This window comes from Mesocricetus auratus, unplaced genomic scaffold (assembly GCF_017639785.1).
Source record: "Mesocricetus auratus isolate SY011 unplaced genomic scaffold, BCM_Maur_2.0 Super-Scaffold_100045, whole genome shotgun sequence".
NCBI lineage: Eukaryota > Metazoa > Chordata > Mammalia > Rodentia > Cricetidae > Mesocricetus > Mesocricetus auratus.
Genome location: NW_024429222.1, coordinates 4809927 through 4836295, shown reverse-complemented (window position 1 = coordinate 4836295; position 26369 = coordinate 4809927). Strand labels below are relative to the sequence as shown.

Genomic DNA, 26369 nt, shown 5'->3' with positions numbered 1-26369 from the left:
CAAATACCTTCCTCCATATTCTTAAACAATCTTTTTATACTTACAGATATTTTTACATGAATCTGTCTTCCTGATTGTATATTTAGGATAACTCCACTCTGTTCCTCCAAGACAATAACTAGTTGTTAAAAACTAAAGTTGAATAAAATGCTTATCTTTTGCAGTTGTAAGTGTCACTTTTGTCATAGTCCTTACATTTTCCTGGAGATGTTTGTGGGATGTCTATCTGTTTCATTGGTCCAGTGTCAACACCACGCTGATTCAGCTATTATTTCCTAAAATATTCTAATTCGTGAATTAACAACTTATTTCTCCCTTACTAATTTCCCAAATATTCTTGGTTATTGTTATGGGTCAATTCTTCTTCATTAGCTTTGAGATTTTTTTATATGGTGAAAACATTATGAGAAATTGAGATAATTTAAACTCTAATTTGGAGACATTATAGTTACTAGTGTGATCGAGCTATCTATCTCTGTGTTTGTGAGAAAGGGGCAGTATTTTTCTCTGAAATCATATAGTTGGACATTTTGTCCAATTCAGCAAACAAATAACTTTCTGATCAACAACTCTTTGATATATGTTTAATGTCAGAGAAACTAGGTATATAAATAGACCAGTCTTAGATTCCTCTTTAAAAGAGTTTTTTGTTTTTGCGAGTTTCATGTAGCAAATCATACAGAAACAGCAGCAGACAGCACTGAAGAGTAATTGGGGAATGAAGTTTAATTTAGGGAATTTTAAAAAAACATTAATTAAAACTAGACCAGGGAGGGGTCCTGTTTAACTGATGACTTACTGGCTTACTGGACAGCGCTCTGTTCTTCTGATGTGGCAGGCCAGCTCGTTCCTTTCTTCAAAGAGCAAAAGTTTGGTACTCAGTATTCTTTCTCTCTTGATATGCAAAGGTATGCATCAACAACTTTGCCTTTGGCTTGAAAACTTATCTAAGGCCAGAGTAGAAATAGTTCTAAAAACTAAATGAAACTGTCCCTCTCCCTGTTGATTTTATTGCTGTTGGAGTGGGTACGTAAGAATGGTGACAGGATTTTACAGTTCTGGGGATAAAAGATGTCCCCTCTCTTCTGCAAAGTGTCAGGAGCAATTGATGAACTTAAGGGGTAATATGACTTCATCATGGTTGTGTGGGCCTTGCAGAGAATGGGGAGATTGGATATTTTGCATTGGTGAGTGACAGGGGGAATCCCTCAATACATGAGCAAAACTGTGTTCCCCATGATATCACTCTATCACACAGTTAAACTCTTTCATAAAAGGCCACCAAGGAATAAAATGTTGGAAAATGCAATGTGTGGGCTTAAAAATCTGGATTCCATAGTTATTTTACAGTATATCAAATCAAGATGCAGAATTCCTCACTGGAGGTAATTAATTTAGCATTGAACCAAATGCTGAAAGGTCTTGAAATGTACTTGTCCAAACTGAGAAAATTCAGAAATGATCCTGGCATAACATATGGTGGTGTAGCTGGTGATGACAGCGCCAGGAGGCAAGAGAGTATGTAGCAAAATATTAAAGAAATGTAGCGAAGCTGGGGTGGTGGCTCACAGACTGCGAGGTTGAGGCAGAAGACTTGCCAGAATGTGAGGCCAGCTTGAACTACAGCCTGGGGGAAACCTTATCACAAAAACAAAGTAGCCTCAGAAAGCTGGTGTCTCTATTTTGTCACAGACTTTCTTACGCATTTTCACAAAGAGGGCATTTAGCTTCTCCTCAGAATTCCCATCCTTCATCTGGGATTTTTGTTCTCTTCTGTCCTGTGAGCGAGTAGATATGTGAAGACCATAAGAGAATTCACGGAAATGCCGGCATGTGTATCGAGTGGTGTTTTCAGTCTGGTGCACCACTCAGAGGATCCCCTTTTGCACTGAGATGTGGTTGCCGGCCCCTCCTACACCCACCCAGTAACAAACTGGACCAATTACTTCCCTTACTTGGTGATGGTTGTGTTAGCCTATCAGATTTCCTGGACTGTGACCACATCAAAAAGAAACACTTTTTAAAAGTATGTATACATATATACTGTATGAACGTATGTGCATGTATGTTAGAGTGTATAGGGACACACTCGTTGTGCCTGTGTGTGTCTGAAGTTGACATTGTGTATCTTCCCCGGTCACTCTCCAATTTGTTTATTGAAGCTTCATCTCTCTCTGAACCTGGAATTTACCAATTCTTGGTAGTCTCCTTAGGCAGCCTGCCTTGTGTGCCAGGATTATAGGCGATTGCTGTTCCGGCCTCAATTTTATGTGGATTCTAGGTATCTAACTCCAGGCCTCGGTTTGCACAAGTGATTTACCACTGCACCGTCTTCCCAAAGTCTGATTTGACATCAGACTTTGGATAATTGCATGTGGATAACAGGACCCTCCATCGTTTTTCTCTGGTGTCTGCATGTGTTACCGAAGAATTCGAACATGGAATAGATTTGCAAATGGAATTGTTTGCTGAATTTGGTTTAGATTTCTCTGTTTATAGAAATTCATTTGTTTTACCTGGTGACTATTAAATACTCTAATTGTGCTGTAGACTCGTTAACAAGTGTGTTGAAGTTGTGCATTATAATTTAAAAGAGTTAATTGAATACTAATCCATTGCACAGCACAAAAAATTATTTGAACCATTGCAAGGGAAGCCGGAAATCCCCCCAGCTGCCTTGGTCCTGTTAAATCCCCTTCCCTGTGAAACAGAGAAAATGAATATTCAATATTTTTTCCATCTGAGTCTCTTGACATTCTATTGATTCACTTTATTTTCCCAACAATTTTCTGACAGGTTTTCCGATGTGGATTCTTCAGATTCTTTGATATTCATCTTGAGATTGCCTTTGAAAATGAGAGTCCTGGCTAAGTTTGGGCTGGGGCTTAGAACTCCAGAGCCCCAAACCCCCTGCCTCCCAGAAGCCTGCTTAATGGTAGAATTGCCCTGCTTTATCATGCAACTGTCACATCTGGGACAAAGACAAACATCAAGAGAAGAGGGAGGAGGAACCAAGAAGCACATGACACTTAGTTCTGTCGTGGACCTGGGTGCTCTTCTGGAGGGCGGGGTGACGAAGAGAAGTGGGCGGGGCGGCGGAGAGAAGTGGGCGGGGCGACAGAGAGAAGTGGGCGGGGCAACAGAGAGAAGTGGGCTGTCTGCTGGCCTGCTGTCTCTCAGCGGAACTGGAGGGACAGGAAGCGTAAAACCCTATGAGGTAAACAACTGGAGGGAAAAGCATAAAGAAGCTGGACAAGAAGGTACTGCCCCTGCTGGGTTGTAAAGGGAGAAGTCATCCGGTGAGATACAGGAAGTGCGTCAGATGTGACACAGGCTCTTGGTGAGTTTCTGAGCCCAGGGTCTTGGTGACTATCAAAAGTTGACCGGAAGGCAGGGTGATGGATGATGGGTCAAGGGTCTAGCTGCTTTCTCATCCAGACAGCCACACCACACCTTCCATGGAGCTTCTGTGACTGCCCTGTAGTCGGTGTGAACTCTACCCTTAACTTAATGTTCATGGTTCTTAGCATGTATGTCCAAGAAATGCTGACATCACATGTTCAGCAGTAGCTGTAAAAGGAAGAGATGAGTGAGTTTGGAAAATATCCTATTGGCCTCAGATCAAATCAAGCATGGTTCAGCTCTGCTCAGATGTGGAGGGGCTACGTGAAGCACCTGCTTAGCTACTTCTGTGTAATTGACCTCACTGACCTTGAAGTCTAGATGAGAGAGATAGATGACAGACAGATGATGGATAGACAGGCAGATGGTAGGTAGTCTTTGACACACCTCTCAACCTCAGATTTTTTAGACACCTCTGGAGTTCCACCTTGGTCTTATGGATGCTGTGTTCCGCCTCTGTTTTTCAGTCAGGCTCGCAGTCCTCTTCATCTTGAAGTCTCTGGTTGAATTCAGGAGCCCTCTCCACACACATCAAGCGGCTGTTCTGACTGTCCCAGCACTGACTTGGGCCAACTAGCCGAGTGCAGACCAGGCATCCCAGCTGTCCACCCCAATGATCTTTCTCACCTAGTCATTTTCAGTGTGTGACACACAGTGATGTCACTTGTACTTTTCTTGAAAAATAAAAGTCTCTCAATTCAAATGATTTAACATTCAGGCAAGTGGAAAAGCATTTCTGATTTACTTTCCCAGGGTGAAGCTGGGAATTTACAAACCTAAGTTATGTTTTAAGTTGTAATTACTGTGTCTAAGAGATCTGTAAAGTAAAGCGCCTCTAGCCTGTAAGCCCCTGGCTCATGGACAGATAGTTCTTGAAATGCTGGAGGTATTGTTTATGGGAGACAACAAGCCACATGTTTTCACTCCTCCTAGCAGGTTTAATTGACTCAACTGCACTGGATGTGCTTCATCACTGAAGGTGGAGGTGTGTGGACAGGAAATATGTCAGGATGTACGCTTGCCTCTGATTGGACCTGATAAAATGCAGTGACCTTATGGGTTTGTCTTTATAGCCCTCTGAAAAATGTGACTTATCACCATTTTCTGTGAACCCTGGAAGGAACTGGCCAGAGTCCATCATCCTGGCCAGTATTTAATTAAAGCTTGCCTCAAATTTGGCTCAAAATTATGGCAGTGGTCTTATTCTTGCTGGTAGGATTAACAACAAATGGTTCTAGATTTTGCAGTTTTTAATTTTAATATCTCTTTTGAGTTCAGTGGATCCTTGCATGAGTTTCTGATAAGATGCTTCCCTTCCTCTCATACTTCAGGTTACCAGAAGAGAGAGAGACCACATCTTGATATTTACCCACATTTCTTTGTGTATTGTTGGCTCATTAGCATGGTACCTGTCATAAATACTGCTAACATTTAACTATTAGTCACATTAACAAACAAGCATCAGAAAACCACAAGCCAGGAGCCAGATCTTACCTACTACTTGTTCCTATAAATAAAGACTTATTGGAACACCATCACACGATTCATTTCCACATGGTCCCTGGCTATTTCCATGCTACAACACAGCTAAGCAGTTGGAGTCAGCACTACATGGTCCACAAAGCCTAAAACATTTTCCATCTGGACTTTTAGAAATTGTTCAATGACCCTAGCTCTCAGGCTCTGTGCAGGCATGTTGTGGGTGACTGCCTTCATTTGTCCCTGAAATCCCCAGTGACATGTGTGTCATTATCCCCATTTGACAGAGAACAGAGTGTTAGCACCTGAAGCAGTGTACAGTGAGCCTGCTGGTCTCACAGTCCATCATACATCAGCGTGTCTGGTGCCTCTGCAGGATGAGGAAATGGTTCCCCCTTTCTTTCTTCATCAGTCACTGGAGTTGAGTGGCTAATGTAGGGCTGAGGCTTGCTCCAAGAAGTCCCTCTAGTACCTGATGGGAGGTGGGTAGCTGGGGATGGTTGCCAGAAACCACTGGGGTTGCAGGAACTGGAAGAGTGAGGAGCTTGTCCACAGGGATAGATCTCCCGAGTAGGCTCCACAAGACTGAAGGGATGTGAGCCCTGGCTCTGGAAACCCATGAGGAAGCTGTTGGGCCTTTCCCTAAGATTTTCTGTCAGGCTTCGGTCTCCTGTGGAGAAGCTATTTGCTTCTCTGGGATGGAAACTATTACCTCCTCCCGAGACTGGAGTCCCCCATTGTGTAGAGATCCCAGTGGGGGTGGGGGTGAGTCACCCCAAATCAGAAAAACAGGGAAGATAACAGGTAGCAAACAGTTGTTTTGCGGGTGGCTTTTTTTGTTGTTGTTGTTAAGCATGACCCTCCTTTCCCATATCTTGGTCATTTTCCTCATAGAGAATGTCCTGAGTTGAAAAGTTCTGTGAAAGACGACAGTTTTCTCTCTGTCATTGTGCTCACGGTGGTGGTAGTGAGCTTTGATTGTAGCACACACACTGGCCTCAGGGTGGTGTCTTAGTCAGCCAGTCTGGAGGTTATAAGAGGAGCTTGGAGCTCAGAATCCACCCCTCAGCAACCATGGACTCAGTGTCTACCCTGAAATGTCTGTTGCTTACCTGCAAAATTGATGGAATTTCCAGAAATTGCATTTGCAAAATGTTCTGATTAGTGAAGACTTAATATATTCTATCTTACTGTCTGTCTACCCATCCAGCCATCCTTCTTTCTTCATGTGTGTGTGTGTGTGTGTGTGTCTGTGTGTCTCTGTGTCTGTGTTGTTTGTAGACAGCAGAAGAAAGAATGAGGAGCACTAAAAAAGACACAGAGAGACAGAAGCTATGCACTAGCTATGGTTTTACTACACATTTGACCAGAGGAGGCACCAACCATCTCCATGAATCCCCAGGATGTACAAGTCAGTAGCTAAAGCCTCCAACCTTTTGCTTAATCTTGGTACTTCATAATTTGTGTCCATAGAATTGTCCCAATGGTCAGACAGCTTCCCTGGGTCGTCGGGGAGCTATTAAGATACTGTGCAGCAAACGAGGCTGGGGATAGCTCAGTAGTAAAGTATTTTCCTGCTATATGCAAGACTCCGAGTTTCATCCCAGCACTACCAAAACCACAGCAGAAAATACTACAAAATATAAATGTCACATAGCAGTTAACATTACTAATCAGAATCCTGCCTGCAGACTCGGCTAAGTCCAGGCTTGGCCAGTAGCCTCTTGAAACGGAATCTGAAAAGCGACAGAGTCGCTGCTCAGAGGGAAAGCTCCAAGGATGACTCAAATGCCCGGAAGACATCTCACACCTCAGAAGAAATACTCTGTGCAGCTGCGATGTTGCAGCACCCATTGGTGAGGTGCCTTGAGCACTTGAGGGCTTGGTTCCTGCTGTGGAGTTCGGGGATAGGATCAGAAGGCTGGTCCTGGGAAACCAGAGCCCAGACACACAAAGGTCTGCAGAGGCAGGCAGCCTGAGCGCTCCAGCATTCCGGCCCCGCCCCACCCCTTGCTAATTCTGCTTCTCACTGAAGGAAGTCCAAGGCGAACACGTGTAGAGAGACTAAGGAAAGCTGTGGGGAAGCCACAACTGTAGTCACCTCCCCCAGCCCCTCTCCAGCTTTTCCTTCTGGTGTACTTGGAAACTGTGAAACCACAGCTTTCAGACACCGTAGCGTTAACACCATCTCCTACCAACTCTTCTTCTCTTGTAAAGAACAGGCCTGTGTGGGCATCCACATCTGGACCTTTGGGATACAGCTCTAAGAAAACCCAGCTCCTTGCCCTGGATCTTGTTGCTATGGCCTATTTAGCCCCTCCAGAGGCAGTGGTTTAGTTCAAAGACCCATAACACAGTCCCTGCTACATTGTTACCTTAGGATTTGAGTGTAGTGGGCTGAGCCTGCCTTTTCCTCCATTAAGTTAGCACAAACCTGTCTGCCACTGTGCTGATAGTAGGGTGTCACTGAGAGCTGGGGTGCCATTCTCCCTGCTACATTCAAGTTGGAACCTCAACAACAAATGATAAAGTGAGGGGCTGGTTTTTAGAAACCTAGAATTTCAGACCCAGAATTGATCCCTTAGCTTCCAAAAAAGGAAAACAAGGCTTAGATATAATAAGGGGCACAGCCAAGGCTGTTTACACAACACAACCATCAGGTAGCCTAGCCCACGGCAGAAACAGTGGTCTACACACAAAATCCAAGGAAGCAAGACTGTTGCTCTGGAGAGAGAAAGATGTAACAGGAATTTGCATTTCCTTGTAACAAAGTGTTTGGGATCACTTGATAGACAAATCCTTAAAACAAACTAGAACAATGGTCACAGAAAAAGAAAAGTTTGGGGCCCTTCCAAAGAGGGGCCTGCTCCATAAATATTCACTATGGCAGCGTTGCTTATAGATGGTTGGAGAGCTACTTACAAATGAGTGTTATTTTGCTTGATGGTTCTTGGTCCCAAGGATGATACTGTAAGACCTGGCTGTGTGACTGGGTGCTCTGCCCTGTGGGCTGTCCTGGAGGACAAGAGGTTATATGGGTGACCAAGATCCAGACTGAATTTAGACACCTAATTTCTGACTCTGTTGCCTTGACCCCTGCTGTGTATCCTGGCAAATTACTTTGTCTCTGTCGATTTCGGTTCCCATCTAAAGACTTATACTGGAGGCCTCTGTCAGGGCGTTGCGTTTAGAAAAAAACAAAAAACACAAAGGAAGAAAGCAAGAAACAAGGAGAGAGGGCATGAAAAAGAAAGGGAGGAAGGAAGAGTGACAGAAAAATGGAGGGAAGAAGGGGGAGGAAAGGAAGGGGAAGAGGGTAGAGAGACATGGGGACAAAGGGAGGGAAAGGGGGAGGAGGGGAGGGAGGGAGGGAGGGAGGGAGGGGGGAGGGAGGGAGGGAGGGAGGAAGGAAAAGAGATAGAGAAGGAAACACAAAGGGAGGGACATTCTTGTGGCAACAAAACACCTTTGCTTTTTTATCTGAAATTCAAATTTGCTTGCATGGCTTGTTTTCTTAGCTGCTCCAAGTTCTTGTGTTCCTTTCTGAGAATCCTGCACGGCGGGGGATGAGAGGGTAAGCTACTGGGCATGAGGGAAAATTAATTACCCCAGCTGCATACATCACCTTCCACCAGGGCCCAGAGAACCTCCACCAGGGTAGGAGCAAATGGCCAATTCACCAAACCCCTGCAGAGCAGTCTTCCCCAAGGGTAGAATCTGAAACCCAGGGAACTTGGCACAGGAACTCCTCACAGGTAAATGGGAAAAGACCCGAACTACGTGGACCAGGAGACAGTATGTCTAAGGAAGCTCCCCCACCTCGCCCCCGCTAAGTGACTGCTAGTGATGCCTTATCTACAATAGCTTTCTAAGGGCCCGTGGGGGAAGAGTAAGGGGGTGTCTTAGCTTTTTCATCTCGCCCTTTCGGAATAGTGGTCTCCATCCCACGGTCTCCTTTTCTCCAACACTCACTCACAGCACCCCAGGCACACAGACTGGAATGGGTGCTGCATTTAGAAGCAAGGGCGAGTGCGCCATCTCCATTCCCGTCTTTCACTGGCGATTTGCACGCAATGAAATCCCACTTCTTTAGTGATGGAAACCTGGGCAAGATCTCGGGGACCGCTTGCAAACTTATCCATTTCCCCCGTTTACACGCTCAATAGGCCTTGGGAAACGGCTTCTCCTGCGCAGTTTTCTTCCTTGCACAGCGTCGCTAGTTTGCTCTTTCTGGTTTTGTGCAAGCAGGCCTAACCCGAAGCTGGAACCTCAAAGGAGTAAGGTGCTGAGCCCCCATGTGTGACTTACAGAGGCAGCAGTAAGGCAGGGAGATTTGGGGCGGTGCGCTGCCGCCAGCAGATGGCGCTGCGCCGCGCATAATGATCCTGGTGTGCTGGGCTGGCACTGAGGAGGGGACCATTCAAAGGTTTTGTGTGTGTGTATGTGTGTGATTGAGTGTGATTCAAAGGTGTGTGTATGTGTGTGTGTGTATGTGTGTGTGTGTGTGTGTGTGATTTGTGATTCCAGGACTGCAACAAAGTTTGTGGAATTAAGCAGTGATTTCCTTTAGTCTGCGCCACTCATTCTGACCTTGTATTCAAGCCTCGATATTATTAACGTTTGCCACACGGTGATTTTTTTTTCTGGTGAAACCAGGCATTCAAACACACGTGTCCTTACCCTCACAGTGTCGTCGTCAGCTATCACAGGTCTGCATTTTCTGATCACATCACTTGTACAACTTCCATATTAGCAGCCAACTTGCTTTGGAAGACAAAGAAGTTTTGAAAAAAAATGTAAGTAAAGAGTATCTAAGATTTTCTTTCTAAGCAAACAAGAGACTTTTCTTCTTCTTCTCCTCCTCCTCCTCCTCCTTCTTCTCCTCCCTCTCCTTCTCCCTCTCCCTCTCCCTCTCCTTCTCCTTCTCCTTCTCCTTCTCCTTCTCCTTCTCCTTCTCCTTCTCCTTCTCCTTCTCCTTCTCCTTCTCCTTCTCCTTCTCCTTCTTCTTCTTCTTCTTCTTCTTCTTCTTCTTCTTCTTCTTCTTCTTCCCCTCCTCCTCCTCCTCCTCCTCCTCCTTTTTCTCCCTCTCTTCTTCTCTTCTTCTAAATTGGACTAAAATATATAAATAAATAAAACATGTATTGTGTTAGGAAGAAATTCAAGCCATTTTCAAGAAAAAGCCTTTGGCTGCTCGAAGACAGGGCTCTGTTTTGTGGCTGCTGGAAATACATGGGCACGATGATCATAAATGCAAAATTGTGGAGAAAATTTAGGAACTGTGGGAGAGACCCAGGGTTTAGGGACCAACTTAAACAACAGTGGAGTGAGGCAGATAAGAGGTGCCAATAGGGTGGATTCACCATGCCAAATGGCTCCATTGGTGAGGTTTCACTGTGCATTTGATGTTGCCATAAAATTCGTCTTCTCAAAGTAAACAAGGACAGTCTGAATGCATCTCCAACAAGACATATGCGGCTTTGTTTGGGATAATGGATTTGATGGGAGTAAAAACAGAGGGGATTAAATGGACCCACAAGGGATAAATATAACTAATTGTCATCTTTCTACCAGCATAAACATCACCAGCACTGCAGAGTGGGAGGAAGTGGCAGACCCTACTCTTAAATGACTGATGACACAGGGGCGGGTGGAGCTCTAAAGGCTTTCCCTCTGCCGCCCCCGCATGGAACCAGTTTTTATGACTCCCCCCCCCAACACACGCACACACTGCAGTGAGAACACAGTTGTAATGTCCTGTGCGGTAACTCCAAACTTCTTTTCCAACCATGCTGCTTGAACCTTCGAAGCTTACAGAAGAACCTAACCACCATTTATATAAAAGCACAAAACTGAGCTCTTGCTTTAGTTTGCACCAAGGGGTTTGATTATTACATCTATGCACAGAGAAATAATATTAATGGTTGCAATCCATATTTACTGGTTTGTTTTTATAAATCATGAACTATTGCTACAAGCTTTAGATAGTGTAAGGACAATGTACCTAGCACTAATACACATCTTCTCAAAGTAAGAAATATTCACCTAGTTTTAAAAACTTGTCACTTGACTCAGTAGCTCCATTCACAGTGATTCAGTAGATACAGTGTTTAACATTTGATGCTTCTTTACATCTGTTTTCACTTCTTTTAAGCTAAAGTTCAAAGACATTTTTGCAACCAAATGTCACTTATTACCACAACACGCTATTCATACCTGAATATTGCTAGCATTGAAAAATAAAAACTCAGGTCTGTGAGTCACAGGGATGCCTAAGGCTTGCTCAGTATTGCCAGCATGGCAACCTCTATCTGTAATCTCCAGAAGCTGATTTGGGGATCAAAATTTAGAGCTGTCTTTCAAACAGAGTCATCTCAAATTTAAAATTAGCCGAGGATTACAGTTTGCAAGGAGGCAGGTCTCCACCCCCAATGTGAGCCAGTGCCATCTGAGTGAAAGGGGGGAGAAAAAAGAAAGGAGAAAATGTGATTGTTTTGACACAAGCGAGAGAAGCTTGGTGTCGCTTCATTTTTAACTTCATTTCAAATTATCTTCTAACCGCCCTGGTATTTCTGCATGGAGATAATCACATCTCATCAGCTTTCTCCAAAACTTGCAGCTTCGTAGCCAGAGCTAATGTGGCTAATGTTGCTCCTTAAGTGAGATTACTAAACACACTGTTATAGCTCCACAGAAGACTGGTGGAAATCAGAGAGGCTGGATGCCCAACCCTACCCCACCCCACCCCACCCCACCCCAGGAATATTTCTATTTTATTTTCTTTCCTTGGGTAATTTTAATTGTACATAAGGTGTGTGCTTTCTACACACCCCACCCCAGGAAGGAAAAACACAAAGTTAAAAAGGCATAACAAATCTGTGGGGGCAGAGAAGGGGCATGGGGGACTACCAGTGGGAGACCTTGCACGTGGATCGGCACCCACAGGAACAGGAAGAAACCGTTTCTTAGGAAACGTTTTTTTTAAAAAGTCTTTGGGAGATGGAAAGGTGACCTTGGCTTTAGACGTAGGCCATCAATTACTTGTAGCATCATTTTGGGAATTCCCTATCACAAACTTGAACAGGGAAGCGGGGATGATTTGTTTTAACGCTGTTGCATTGATACCTGGAAAATCAAGCTCCACCCCGCGCACGCACTCACGCACGCACGCACGCACCCACGCATACACGCCCGTTTAACGTTTGAAAACCTCCTATGTAAATGATTGACTGCCTTATCTGACACCATTTGCCTTAACTTCGCTTCCCCTCACTTCAGTCATTTAATTTGTGTGGCTTCCAAATCGGAGTGACTGTCGTCTGTTAGTCTCCCTGGTGACAGAGGGCAGGGCGCTGTTGTATTGGAGTTAATAAAGCAGAAACACAAGGCTAATTATTGGGGAGATAAGCCATGCTGCCAGGGTTTTGTCCTCTAGGGCTGGAAGTCTTGGGACCCAGACATTTTGGAGTTGTGTGTGTGCACAGGGCACACAGTCGGCAGCAGGTGGGGACGCTTGTTTTCAGATTAACGACATGGGTACATTTCAGCAATCTGCCTCCCCAGAGGATGGGGTGGCACTGCCAGGGAGCAAGTCCATCATCATTAATCAAATGAGATCGGTGAAGGGGCATGGGGGCCTCAGAAAAGAAAGGGGCGAAGCAAGTAGAAAGTCGTGTTTTTGTTACAGGGGTTAGCATGTATATTTAAGTACAGCCAGCATACACATACATTAAATAGCCCAGTGAGATGTCGTGCGTGTGTGTGTGTGTGTGTGTGTGTGTGTGTGTGTGTGTGAGAGAGAGAGAGAGAGAGAGAGAGAGAGAGAGAGAGAGAATCTTCTCAACACTTCAGCACTTAGATTGTGGAAAAATTAAAATATGCACATATATGTGCATACATATACACATACCTGATGCAGTACACATATATGCTAGCATCGATAATATATGTACAGTGTAGTGATTAAAAATGTTGATGACTGAAAGCCTGATGTATTGGTTATTGAGAAAGCCGGTAGTGTTCCCGTAGGTTAATATAAACATATGACTATAGCTTACTGCTCATGTCTGAGAAATTTTACCACCACAGATACTTTTTCCTATGCATTTATGACAACTCGAATGCTACCAATGGTGTCTGCCTCCCAGACTCTCCCCCTTTGAAGCCAACAGACAGAAAAGTCTATACCTGTGCAGCTGAAGTCACCAACAGGGGCGAAGCTGTCTTAGAGAAGGAGCAAAGTGAGATGCAATTCCTGGCACCTATCACAGCTGCAATGGGAGCTGCAGCAAAGTAAAGGCTGGGTCGGGAGAGTGATTCTATTAGTGCAGCTTTATCCAACAAATATTAAAATTGCAAAGTAATTTGCCCATTTGACAATGGCTAATGAACTTAAGCACGCAGAGTGAACTTTAATAATTGAGGAAATTGCGCAATTAAACTAAAAGCAGCTGAAAATTACAAATAAAATTAACTCTCCTGCTTAGCAGGAATGTTACAGCTTCCAACATTGTGTGGGTATCAAGAAAGCCTAGGAAGGAAGGTTCGGGGGGGGGGCTGTACCTTTTATTGTGATGATCGACCATAAAGATATTGACCTTGTTTTTCAAATGAACGGCATCGTAATAATGCTTTTCCACAATATGTTTCAGAGTGACCATGTGGTTGGAATTACACAAAAACATCTCATTGGCAGGATATGTTTTAATTCGGACTTCAGGTTTATGATCCTATCTGTTACTACTTTCAATTTAAGTGGATTACATTCAGCAGAGATTCTTTTACCATCCTGGCATGGCTGTCTCATGCTATTAGCTTGTCTCCGTTCAGCTTCTGTAAGCCTGTGAATACATAAAACCATAAGAAGCCTCTGAGGTTCAGCCAGGTTAGGCTGTACACACCAGATTAATATTTGAGAATGTAGAAGGGCTCTTAATCAGATTTGCTTATTTTGCGACAGAATGTTTCTGCAATTATGATAATTGTTGTGCTAAATTTGTTTGTCTTCGTATCTGGCTTTGAGCATAATCTTCTCTCTTGAAAGCCACTCAATGTGGGGCTTGAGATTCCTACACAAAACCCAATTAATATTAAGATGACAGGCATGATGAGCTCCCAAAGAGACAACAGCTGAACAGACTCTAACGTTCGTAAGTACAGATACTTGAGTGATCAAGTACATCTGAGGGAGACACACAATTCAATAATCCCTTTTCTCAAGAAAGTCAAGAGCCCTGCGAGCTGCCAGGGAAATCAAAGGAACACATCAGAAAGAAAATGACGGACCTGCCCCTGTAGTGTCTCTATTAAAATGCAAACGTTATGGATTTTTTTCGGGGTGATGGGAACCTTTTCTGTTTTTATTGATTTCTTTTTATAGCTTGATGATTTCTCTAAGATTACCTTAAGAGCTTAAAGAAGAAAGGGCATCATCAAAAGGTGCCTTACACGACAAGAGCACAGGTACTCTGGTTAACATGATGTGGCAAAGATGGAGTATGTCCAGGGGACAAAGGTCCCATAGGCTCACCAGTGGGACACAGTCACAGTGTCCCAGGGAAAAATGGAAAATGTACAGATACTTCTGGCCTGTGTGGCCAACACGCCCTGTCAGCTGCTGGATTGGTGGACCGAAAGCAGCTGCATGCTGGCACTGCCTGGGTCTTCCCCAGAGATGCAGGTATTAAACACCGTGTTAACACAGACATTTCCACCCTCCTTGTACAAAGCAATTGTCTTTACTCCCTGACCCCCAATTCCCCAGCATTACGGGCCACTCAGAGGATTTACAGCTGCATTCAGTGTCCAAGGGTGACATCCTAACCCATTGATTTGTAATCAGAAATTGGTTTCCTGTCACTTTAAAAGTGAGGCACTAAGGGGCAATAAAAACAAGGCTGTTGAGCTAAAAATGGAGTTATGGGTTGGGCTCTTAGCCATTGCACACTACCTCTTAAATATATTTATTACATTTTTTTAAAAAAAATTAAAAGAACCCTCTGCAGAGCACTTTAAGTGACCAGTGACCCTCTTTGGTGACTTATTGTTCTGTGAAATCAGTTTTGTAGAAACTCTTTCACCTGCGCTGAAAATAAAAGCCACTCATGCAAAAAGCCATACACACACACAAGGAAAAAAGGAACAGCTGCATTCGTGCCAAGGAACATGTCACTAACAGCACATGGAGTGCTGGACTGGCAGGAGCGATGCATTTGGACACAGGCCCTGCCTTCAGCTCACTGTGCCCAGGAGCAACAAACTCAAACAAACAAACAAACAAACAAGCATGGCCTTTGCCAGTGAGCCGATTTTAGGTGTATCCTACCTGGAGAAAGATGAGAGTGGACAGAGTACCCCCATACACATACTCCACATACTGCACACCATAGACAACTATTGAACACATCTTCCAAACCTCTGCCTTGGAGTAATCAGTAGGAAACTCAGATCATTGTCATCACAGCTGTACAGTCTAGCCTGGGTACAAATGGTATTCCACAGCACAGGCTGTAACCCTAAAGATGTAAGGGGCAGACCATCGCTGAGGTCTCTGTGGATACCCCATTCCTCATCCCCCCTTCCCTGTTTGTCTCAAGGCATGGTATCTTGCTCCAAAGTGCCCCCTCCTGCACACCCCCACACCAAACATCCCAGGAGCAGGCCACCATATGGTCTAGCCGGACTGCATCAGCATGGAGAACCCCACTCACACAGTCATGTGTCCCAAATTGTGAGATCTGAAAAACAAAATGTGTCCCTGTTGCCTTCTGAAGTTCCTGCTAATTAATATTCAAAAGGCTCAAAGAGGAAAAATGGATACCTAAATCATACATATGTATATGCCTTTTAAGCTTTATTATAAAGGCAAAATAACCCCTTACTTGGTTAAAATCCAACTTGAGTCAACATACAAAGGTGCCTGCACTGTAATCGTAGACATATCTGCATTATGTAGGCATGTTACTGCGCCACCAGAGTCTCTCAATAGTAATTATTATGCCAAGCGCCCTGTTGGCACAATTACACTAAAGCTCTAATTAGTAGCAGTAAGATTAGAACCCCTACATGTTAAATCTGTAGACGCAATGCTGAGTGAAGGATTTAAAACAGTTTCAAAACATTGTATTGTCTTTATTACAGTCTTTATACTTCAGTAAAGAAGGGTTTTCTATAAAACGCACTTAAAATAATCTGGTCCTGTCACTAAAAATAGGAAAGATAAGGTAATTGCAGTCAAACCTAGTGAGTCGGCTTGCTACATAGGTGCATTAAATCGAAAATGACAAAGCTGGGGAGCTGCGGTGGGGGATGCACACTTCCTGCTGGACACGTGGTAGTTTTCCATGCTCCAGCTAGGAGAAAGCTCGGTTGCCATACTTACCAGGCGTCTGCCTGCTCTGAGTGCCTTTACCTTGGAGCACCAGTGTCAGGCAAATGAGTTACATCCAAAAAGGCTCTTCATCCATCTGATTTCAGCATCAAGAGATCACCTGTCTCTTCGGGGTCTATGCCACTTTTGCACGGAGCACATCACCAGGTTACTTCCTGTTTCTCTAGACACTCCCTGGGTGAGAAACTTGAAGTCTGGGGTCTGAGCTGCAGTCTCCAAGAGAAGAGTGGCTGGAGAGGAGCCTGAGGCAGAGCACTGAGGCAGGATGGGATGGGTGGTGGTTCTGCCATAACCCTCCTGAGCATCTGAGGAAGGCAAAATTGCCATGGCAAGTTCTAGGCTCCACTCAAGGCAGAGAGGAAAAGGGGCGTGACTGACAAGTGCCAGGTATCTGTTTGGGCTGGGGAACCTTTTAATTGGACTTGCCCGTGAAACTCAACAGTCATGACTTCATAAAATAGTTCAAGGGAGACAAATCTAGATGTTCTGAGAACGAAAGAAAATTCCATTTCCTTTGCTTGTTTTGTCACTTCCCACCGTACCACCTTGCAGAAACAAAGGTGCCTCAGTCCCTGCATAGGCCAGCAGCTGGGAATGCCAGGCCACTGTGGGTTCTGCTCCATGCCCACTGACCCATCTGCCCATCCCATCCTGTCGTCTCTGAAACAACCTGTCCTTTCCCCATTGAGTTCCTGGTGGAAATGCACACACACACACACACACACACACACACAGAGAGAGAGAGAGAGAGAGAGAGAGAGAGGTATTAGGAAGGCTGCAGGACATACAGGTAAACTGAATCTATTCTCATACTTCAGCTGTCCTAATTTAAGTATGTGACAACACAGCTATCTAGAGCAATCTGTTTACAATGACCAAAAAGTTTAAAAAAAAAAAAAGCTTGAAAACTTTTCCTAGGCCCTTCTACCGAAGCAAATGCATTATTTATTTTGCTTCTGAAATGCTAATCCGAACAATGTTGGCAATCTTTAGAATGGAAATAGGAGACAGGACTCCCCAAATGTTACCGCAGCGCCACATTAGTGTCACTAAATACAGCTATTCCCCACCAACAACAAATTCCCATAATTACAGCGATACTGAGTGAGGCTCTATTTGTATACCGCACATACACAGACTTGAAACGGCATGGCCTGAGGGCTATAAAACTGTCCCTGAGGATGTACAGCGGGAAGAGGGCAGGAGTCACAGGGTGGCCTCTGAATCTCAATAATTGTGTGTATTCAGACATACTTTATATCTAGAAGTGCTATTTACTGTAAAATTGAAGATGGGGAGAGCATGGTACTTTCTGGCGTCTATATTTTAAGCTGCCTTCTCTTTCACATCCCCAGAGTGGAGAAAGGAAGTGAAAACATCCCACTGCCTTATGGGTCATCTAATTGCTGTCATAACTCCTTTATTTATATGCACGTATGTTTTATCTACAAAAGATATCCACAGGAGAGCTGATCTTTTTGCAACTGTTATGGAACTATTAAATGTATATTAGTATGGTCATTTTTATTTAATGGAAACAAATAACAGTTAATCTTATTGGAAGGGTTAAGTGGGTTTACTTGGTGAAGGGCAAATCCCTTCGGATGTTTAAAAAAAAGAAAAAGAATAGTTTCAGTTGCTGACAGATGGCCTTTGTCTGAGAGTAGCTGAGGACAGGTACAGTTTCTTTTTACACACTTATGAAACTTGTAGATATAGATGCTTGGTAATATGCAGTGGCCAGGACAAAGAGCAAGCTTGGTGGACAGAGAGGATTAGATTTCAGATAAGTGACAGATGGCTGGCTTAGCAGAGTCAGATAAAATAAAAAAGAAACCACTTTCCATGTAAAAGTTCCATGCCTTACGGCAGTGAGAGCATACTGCGTCCAGCTCTTCCTAAACTGGATTCAGTTTCTGGATTTCAATTGTTCTTTCAAATACACATTTTATTTTTGTCTTTGCAGAAGACGTGGGATTATTTCTTATTGGCCAAGCTTATCAAAGAGAAAGTAATAAACCGAACATTAGCAATCTGCCTCTCTGCTGGGCTGCTAAAGAGTTCTCGCGTTTTCAGAATAGACGAGATGTTTGCATGTGTCCCAACACACTCTACTCCTCCCCAGCTTGAAAAGACTTTTATAAGCCCAGAGGTAAGAAATGCACGTTTTTGCTTACTCCATATGTACCATTTAAACTTATAACATCACTATAACCTTCGTCAAATAACCATGCAACATATTTAGTGTTAATTTGTCACACTGAAATTATTAGGCAGTGTCTTGAGTGAGTTCAATAATATTTATGGGCTATGCCATTTCATGTTTTCTGGCAATACAGCTTGCTAGATTTCATAGATTTACTGTGTCTGCTTTTTTTATGACTGACATAGCAATAACCAGATTGCAAAGATATTTATGTTGTTTGTGGCTTAGCAAGATAATTAAAGGATATAAATTAATCAAGTGCAATTAATTAGAAACTTTATGTTCGTAGCAGTCCTTCTTTGCATGTATAATTTATATTTATTGATTTCCTGGCTTTCATTAGCCTATGAGATAACAGCAAAAATGCATTAGAGACGAGAATGTACAATTAGCGTGAGAGTGAACCTTGGCATAATGGATAGATCAGCACATGTTTGGGGCAAATATAAAGCTTTGTTAACTGTCATAAGCAGTCACAATTGATGAGTGGCATTTCACTACATATCTTTCGGCTGATTAACAGCATTTTTAAAGAGTCCCCTTAATGGGAAGCTGATAGGTCGGCTAAATTTACATTTTAATCAGAGTATTTACGATAGAGGCAGAGGGTAGGGGACATTCCCTGAGGGACTATGGTAGAGAGGAGGCTTAAGAGGGCGTCTGCTCACCTATTCCTTTTCTTGGTTTTTGTCCAAAAGTGTCTAGGGAACGATGGGGAATAAAATCTCCAGTGGGCTCCATGTGACTGGTCGCATCCCAGTTCATTTCCAGGAGACAGGGCAGCATGCACAAGACGCCAGCACAAAGTGGCCATTCTTCAGGATTTCCTCACGGGGCATCAATGCCAGGGCCTGTGCGGTGGTAGTGGCTCTCCAGCCATCTCATCAAGCGCTCCCACAGAAGAGAAACTGAAATCTTGGTCTGAGGCAGGACAATCCCGAGGAAGGATGGTCCCCTACTAACCTTCCTTCTCTTATTTTCTGAACTGAGGGCCATCCTAACACCTTCCAGTGAACCTCCCAGCAGGCCACCTTCCCACAAAAGAGTGCACACATGCTCCCCCGAGAGTCTCCATTTGAACCATTTGAACTGAGACGCAGGATCTCCTCCTCTTGGACTGTAAACTATCAACACTCAGATTCTTCTGAGCAGGAACAGAGGCCTAAGAGAAAACTTTCTACTAAACCATCCATTCGTCTTCCTTTACAATGAAAGAGAGGGGAGATTTCTCCTCAAAGGCCTGGAAAGTCTGGGTTGGAATCTTCCTTTCTGAGCTTCATGTCCAAGCACTTCAAGAAGGCACATAGACTACTTCCTATTCAGATTCATGTCCTCATTTGCAGAACCTGCAAGGTTGAGCCTTTCTGTGCGTTGACAGAGCCTCTAAGATGGTATCATAGGCAACACACGTCACAACTACCTCAGGACTGCACAATTAGTGAGGTCACCAAGTGGGATTCATGTATGATTGGTGCCGTGGCCCTTAAAGGGCATCTCTGCAGGAAAGGACCTATTTCCTGTCATTCCCACGTGGAGATGGGACAATAGAGATGGGCAGCCGTATTACATGTTTAGTGGTAGTTCCCAACATGTGCTTTATAACAAAGAATGTCAGGAGGCCCCTTGGAGAGAAACAAAGGGGCTTGCAAGGGGGCTCATTCTTGATTCAGAGTCCAAGTGAGAAGATCTGTTCTGTTGAGAAGGCGGCCTGGTGTTTCCAAATCAGGACAAAAGAGTCATCCTGAGTCTTATCATTCCTTCTTCCTCTGGTTTTGAGTTGAGCCTGAGGGCTCAGGTACATACATACATACACACACGCACGCACACACACACACACACACACACACACACACACACACACACACCATTTCCTAGTGGAATTCTGTGCTGCAGACCAAATATTGACAGAATCATCCAAGTGTCTCTTTGCCCTGGGGCAGTTGAGTTGAGTTACATACACCAAAGAGAGGCAACAAATAAGAAAATACTTTCATTTATCTCATTGAGAAGAAACCCTTATTAGGCCTTAAAAAGAAGGCATGAGCAAATATGAGATTAATATAAACGAAGGAGGGGCGCGGTTTCTGCTTTATGTGTTGATAAGCCCCTTTCCCCTCTCTCCCCCTTTCATACTAATTATTATTATCATTATTAGTATTATTTTACCCCTCAATTGCCTTCGGATGTTATCCAAGAGGAAGAGCTCTGTCGTCTGGGGAAAGCTCCACAGTATTGTTTATTTCATGTAATAAAATGTATGTAATGATCATGATTAATGTTTGTTTATTGTTGTATCTTTGTGTTTTCCTTCCAGTCTCAGTGTGATACTGGTTTAATTAAACTTGGGAGAGGGGTGGGTGTGGGCTGGGGTGACAATCTCCAGAAGTTTGCACAATAATGGAGTACACATTTGGTAGCTTTCACATGTCGGGTAAGATGAAGATGTCCCCATAAATGACTGATTCTGATTGTTCTTTCAAAGGAAAGTCCATTCCTTATCCTTTATTGTTTAATTTACAGATAAACTTGTGCCTCAGACCAAATGCTTTTATGTACAGACATTGCAATGACGGTTGAAATTATGGTAATTGAGGAGTGCTCTATTTTAGGTTTTCCCCAGATCGCAACATGAAATGATCATCAGCGTCTTCCATGGCCATAATCATGCCCTAGATTCCAAATTATTTTTTATTAGTTTGTTATGTAGTTTAACTGGTTTTTTTTTTCAGAGAATGTCAGGACTGAGAACAAACCGGGGAGCATCACTGCCATTGAACATCTCTCCTCAGAGAAAGAAACTTGGCCAGGCTTGGTGGGGGCATTGTTTCTGCACTTGCAATGCCCCAGAAGCCTTTGCCAAGAATCTTTCTTGTGTGGTTTCCTCATCTCTTTGGGAAAAGCAAATGTGGATCTTCAGTGGGAGGCATGGTCACAGAGCTTTGAAATCTTTTAGGCTTCTTTTCAAATGTTTAAGCTGCATTTAGACATGGGTGCACCTCTGGACCATTTCTGGCACTTTACAGCTTACAAAGCACTGTCAAGTCTGCTCTCATTCACATTTCAAGAAGGCAGGTCATGGCTCTTAGTACATCATATGGTGACATATACACATGCATACATAAGTCACACATACATACATATTTGCTGTGCACAACTTTTTTCCCATTTGCTTTTCCCCCTTCAGTAACATATGCATATTCTTCATGTTGGTACAGAAAAAAATTGTTTCATTGGAGATATTTATGATGCCTCCAAATTTTCCTCTTTATAAAAAGGTTAAATTAATATTCATACATATTTTGGTTGTACATTGTGGTTATGAGTGAGAAGACATGGGCAAAGAGAAAACTCTTAAGTTTTTCATGAAATAGAGTCTTATCAAAATTCATAAAATTTAAATTTGGAGAACAGCCTGCCAGAGGCCTCTGGATTCATGTCAATTTGGGGTTCTCTGTAGAACAGATTCAGGGTGAGGTTTCCACAGCTCTTGTTCTAAAGGATGTCAATCTTTTTCTTTTTCTTTTTAACGTTAAGCTAACAAAAAGGTAGTTATCACTTGTATTTCCCTCAGTGAGTAATGGGCAGCAGTGCTTGGTAGTCACTCTGAGTTTTTTCATTGAATCGCTTTTTCATATTATTTGTACGTGTTGATATTAACTAACTTCTCATGGTCTTTGAATTTCTAGAACTTACGTTAACTTCTTGTTGACTAAATACAATTTACTTTATTCTTAAGAGTTTAAAGTTTGTTCAGTTTTACAGGGCCCCACACATTACATTTTGGTCACATTTAACACAGTCAAATGAGAATGGGGGTTTTGTAAAAAAGAAAGGGAATGCACACGGGGGAAGTGATTTGTCCAGATTCCTTCTGCCTTGTATTGGGATTAGGAAATACCACAGTTGAGAAACAGATTTATTCTTTTAACCACCCTAAACTATTTCTCTGTGAGTAAGACCATGGCTGTAGTCTATAAGCATACACAAAAACGCGTATGAATTACACTCTCAGTTCTACTCACTGGCCCACGACCCCTGCCCCCACATACACCCCATCACCTGCAGTGTCCCTTCCCACTCACTGTGAAAGAAGTCCATGGTGGCTCTTCATAATGCCACACTCTTGTTCAGCCTTCACAGCCACTCTCCAGTTAGACCTTTCCTAGTCTTCCATCAGATGTCGGTGGTAGGTGCCTGCAGGGCAGCATCTATCAAAGTCTACTTTGTGAGACAGGTATTTATGTCATGGCTCCCTCCTGCCCTAGAGAAGATTTTCACATGTTAAGGGTCTGCAGTAAATTAATTGCATTAATCACGCATCTCCTATTGTATCCTTGTCCTGGTGATGTCCTCCTCACACCAAGAGGTAAAGTCGATTTGTCTACCTGGAATCGGGAATGGCCTTGCCTCTTGCTTTGGGCAATAGGATGCAGCAGAAGGGACCTTGCTTGCTACAGTGAAGTCTAGCTTGCTTCCATTGTCATTGCAATCTTTGTAGTGTACTATGGATGCTGTGTGACTAAGACACGGTTGGCCCATGGAAGGATGATAGCAGACCACATGGAGGCGAAAAACTGTAAGGAACACACCATAGGCAGGTCAGTCCCCAACTGATCTACTATGGGACTGAAGTTCCCACAGTCACCTTGGAATTGGAAGTAAGAAATCTGTAATTTCATTCTCACTGTGGGAGATACATTCGGAATAAAAGCCATAGTATCATTTAAGAGCAATCTTGGCTGAAATGTGTTGAGTCATCCACAGGCTTGGGCCAAAGAAACTCCCCTGGCCGCCAGGACATTTATGAACAAAGTGAACATTTTGTTTTTCAAAAGCGGCATTAGATAGTTCACTGTGTTGCAATAGAAAACTGGTAAGAAACCATTCTGATGTGGACTAAGCACAGTCAACTGTTGGGATGATGACTACTACCAAAAGGATGAAAGACAGTTGTTGGGAAGATGTAGGGAAAACAGAAGACCACACACTATTGGTAAGAATGAAAATTAATGCAACCATGATGGAAAGCAGTGTCAGAGATCTTATCTTCAAAAATATTAAAGACAGTCACATGATCCAAAAATCTCAGTAGTGGATAGGTATATAAAAGAAATAGTGGGATCAATAGGTTGAAAAGATCTTTTTGTATTTCTGTTTTTATCACAATACTATCTCAAATAATAGCTATCCACAATAATATATAAAATTAGCCTAAGTGTCCATCAACACATGAATGGGTAAAACAAAGAAATGTGTCTGTGCTTGTGTTCTTGTGTGTGTGTGGGTGTGGGTGGGTGGGTGTGTAAAATATATTTCATTAACAGAGAATATTCTATTAATGAAAAACAAGCAACTCTTGTCATTTAAACATGAATGAACATGGAAAAAGTTGTAGTAAGAGAGAGTCAACAGATACAGAAAGGCAAGCATTGGATGATAAAACTCATGTGTGCATTCTTTTTTAATTCAGGGTCTTGCTTAGCTCAGTCTTGGTCTTGAACTTGCTATGTAGCTGAGCTTGATCTTGAATTCCCAATCCTCTTACCTCCACCTCTTAAGTTCTGAGACTGCAGGATTGTGCCACCATGCCTGGACCTTATGTGGAAATAAAAACACTTTTGCACAAATACAGAATGGTTGTGGAAAAAGTATGGAGAAATGACACATAAGTCGATGAGAAGAATACTTTAGTTGCCCAGAACAAGTACGTGTTGGGAGTGAGTGATTACCTGGGCTCATTGAGGGAGAAGACAGGTGGAGGAGGGCAAAACTGGAGGAAAGAAATGACAAGTGACCACTAGTGTTTCTGGAGGTCCTTTTGTATGTGATAAAGGTAACCCCAAATCAATGTGATGATGGTTGCTTAACTCTGTAACTAAACCAAAGCCCTCAGAATCGTGCTCTTTAACAGGGTGGCTTGTGGATTGTGTGAATTATATCCGAATAAAATAGTAGTTTTAGAAAAACATTGGTAGCCGACATGGTGGCACACAGCTTTAGTTCTAGCACTTGGGAGGCAGAGGCAGGGGATCTCTGTGAGTTAGAGGCCCAGCATGGTCTACACAGTGAGTTCTAAGACAGTCACAGCTATACAGTGAGACCCTGTCTTAAAGTTACCAAAACCCCAAAGGAATCAATCAAACAAACAAACAAAAAAATCCACCAAAACTAGAGAACATAGGTTGTATAATAGCTTTTCTTTTCTCTTTATTTGCCATAGAGATGATCCCCTATTAGGGACAAGTTAATGAGTGAGTTCCTTTTCCCACTTAGGGAATTGTATAAGAAACACGTGACTATTAATTGCCAATGCACCTGAAGTTTTTATTAACCATTTTTAGTTGTTTTCTATTAAATTAATGTCACTTACTTGATTGCAGATTTAGTTAGTATAAATATGAAAATAATAATACTCATAACAACAGAGAAATACAGCCGACTACATGTGTCCTGTTTCAGAGGTTGATATGCTGTAAGCCTAGCCTGCTACCCCGACTCTTCACCCTAATCCCCCACCCATGCAGTAGTGTTAGAGGGAAGTGGAACATTTTAGACTTGGGCTCAGGGCTGGGAAAAAGTTCAGCAGTTAGAGTGCTTGCCACACACCAGCATGAGGACTAGAGTACTTCATCCCTAAAATCCACTCGTAAAATTTGGGTGGGTTTGGCAGCCTACCTGTAATTCCAATACTCAGGGATCCCCAGGGCAAACCAGCTACAACCTTAGGCCTCCACATACACACAGACACAAATGTACCCACACCTGTACATACATACAAATACATGTATATACATGCACACTACATACACATTCATAGGCAAATATACCTAATTGAGGTGTCAAAGGGCCCTGAGCTTTTCTGTTTTTGCTTCTTGTTTCTTAGAGATTTATGTACTGATGCACTATCATGTACAGAAACATAAATTTAAAGATAGTTACTAATTAATTTGGAGAAATCAGTAATGAATACATTGAATACTACTAATTTATTATGAAAATCACCAAGATAATACTATTATGATATTAGTTCTGGTACCACAGCCCTCCAAATTGACAGTTTGATCTCCAAACTGAAAGATGAGAGAGAAGACAGCACTGAGAAATAAATTTTACTTACGTCAATGGATGATATGTTACAACTGACTTAAAAACTCAGTGTTGGTCAGATTTTCATTGTGTCAAACATCTAAGATAAGTCATCTTAATGGGGGGGGGGAGCAGGTTCCTTTTCGCTTTTGGTTCCAGAGGCCCAGGTGTGTACTGAAAATGCCGTGGAATGGGATAAAGTCTTAGTGAAGGGTCTTACAGTTTTGGTGTGTCAGAAAACAGATGCAGTGTCTTTCTGCAGTAACTTAATGCTATTAGGTCCTGGCTCATTAGGAAAATAAATATTCCATTATGAGAGAGTAAAGGGTCTTTTGTAGCCCCATCATCACCCAATGTTTATTTCTCCCTGGTTTTTGTTTGTTGACTTAACTAACTGACTTATGAGCACAGTGTTGTAGACATCCATAATCTTATGAACTAAGAGTCAACAAGTCTCCTTTGACACCTCTTAATTATGTTCATCCCAGAATTAAGTCTTAAACATACAAAAAAAACCCTTGTGGTTATCTTCTACACCTAAAACTGTATTAAGATGCCTTGGAAAATCACAGAGGTTAGTTCTTTTGCTTTATGAGGTAGAAAGCTCTAGAAATGATTAGATGAGATGGTTAGCCCTCTTTTGCTCAGTCTGTGTGAGTAAAACATGATTAACGTACATGATCAGAAAGTATAAGCCTCTGTGAAGTTCCTAAATGTCTGTGATATCCCTGTGATCAAAGTCCTGGAGGCCAAAGACTCAGGAGTTATCCGTCATGGTTTTGATATAATTTTAAATTATTGCATTATCCT

At 42.9% G+C, this 26369-nt stretch overlaps 2 long non-coding RNA genes across 2 annotated transcripts; one reads left to right on the top strand and one right to left on the bottom strand.

The window, feature by feature from the left end:
* Nucleotides 1-2828: 2828 nt before the first annotated feature.
* LOC121135932 lies at nucleotides 2829-9685 on the bottom strand. Its single transcript, XR_005873049.1, has 3 exons — nucleotides 9562-9685; nucleotides 7804-7896; nucleotides 2829-3570 (listed from the first exon to the last, which is right to left on the bottom strand). It is a non-coding gene; the product is annotated as an uncharacterized LOC121135932 (long non-coding RNA).
* Nucleotides 9551-20745, top strand: LOC121135931. Its single transcript, XR_005873048.1, has 3 exons — nucleotides 9551-9677; nucleotides 18234-18419; nucleotides 19172-20745. It is a non-coding gene; the product is annotated as an uncharacterized LOC121135931 (long non-coding RNA).
* The last annotated feature ends 5624 nt before the right edge of the window (nucleotides 20746-26369 follow it).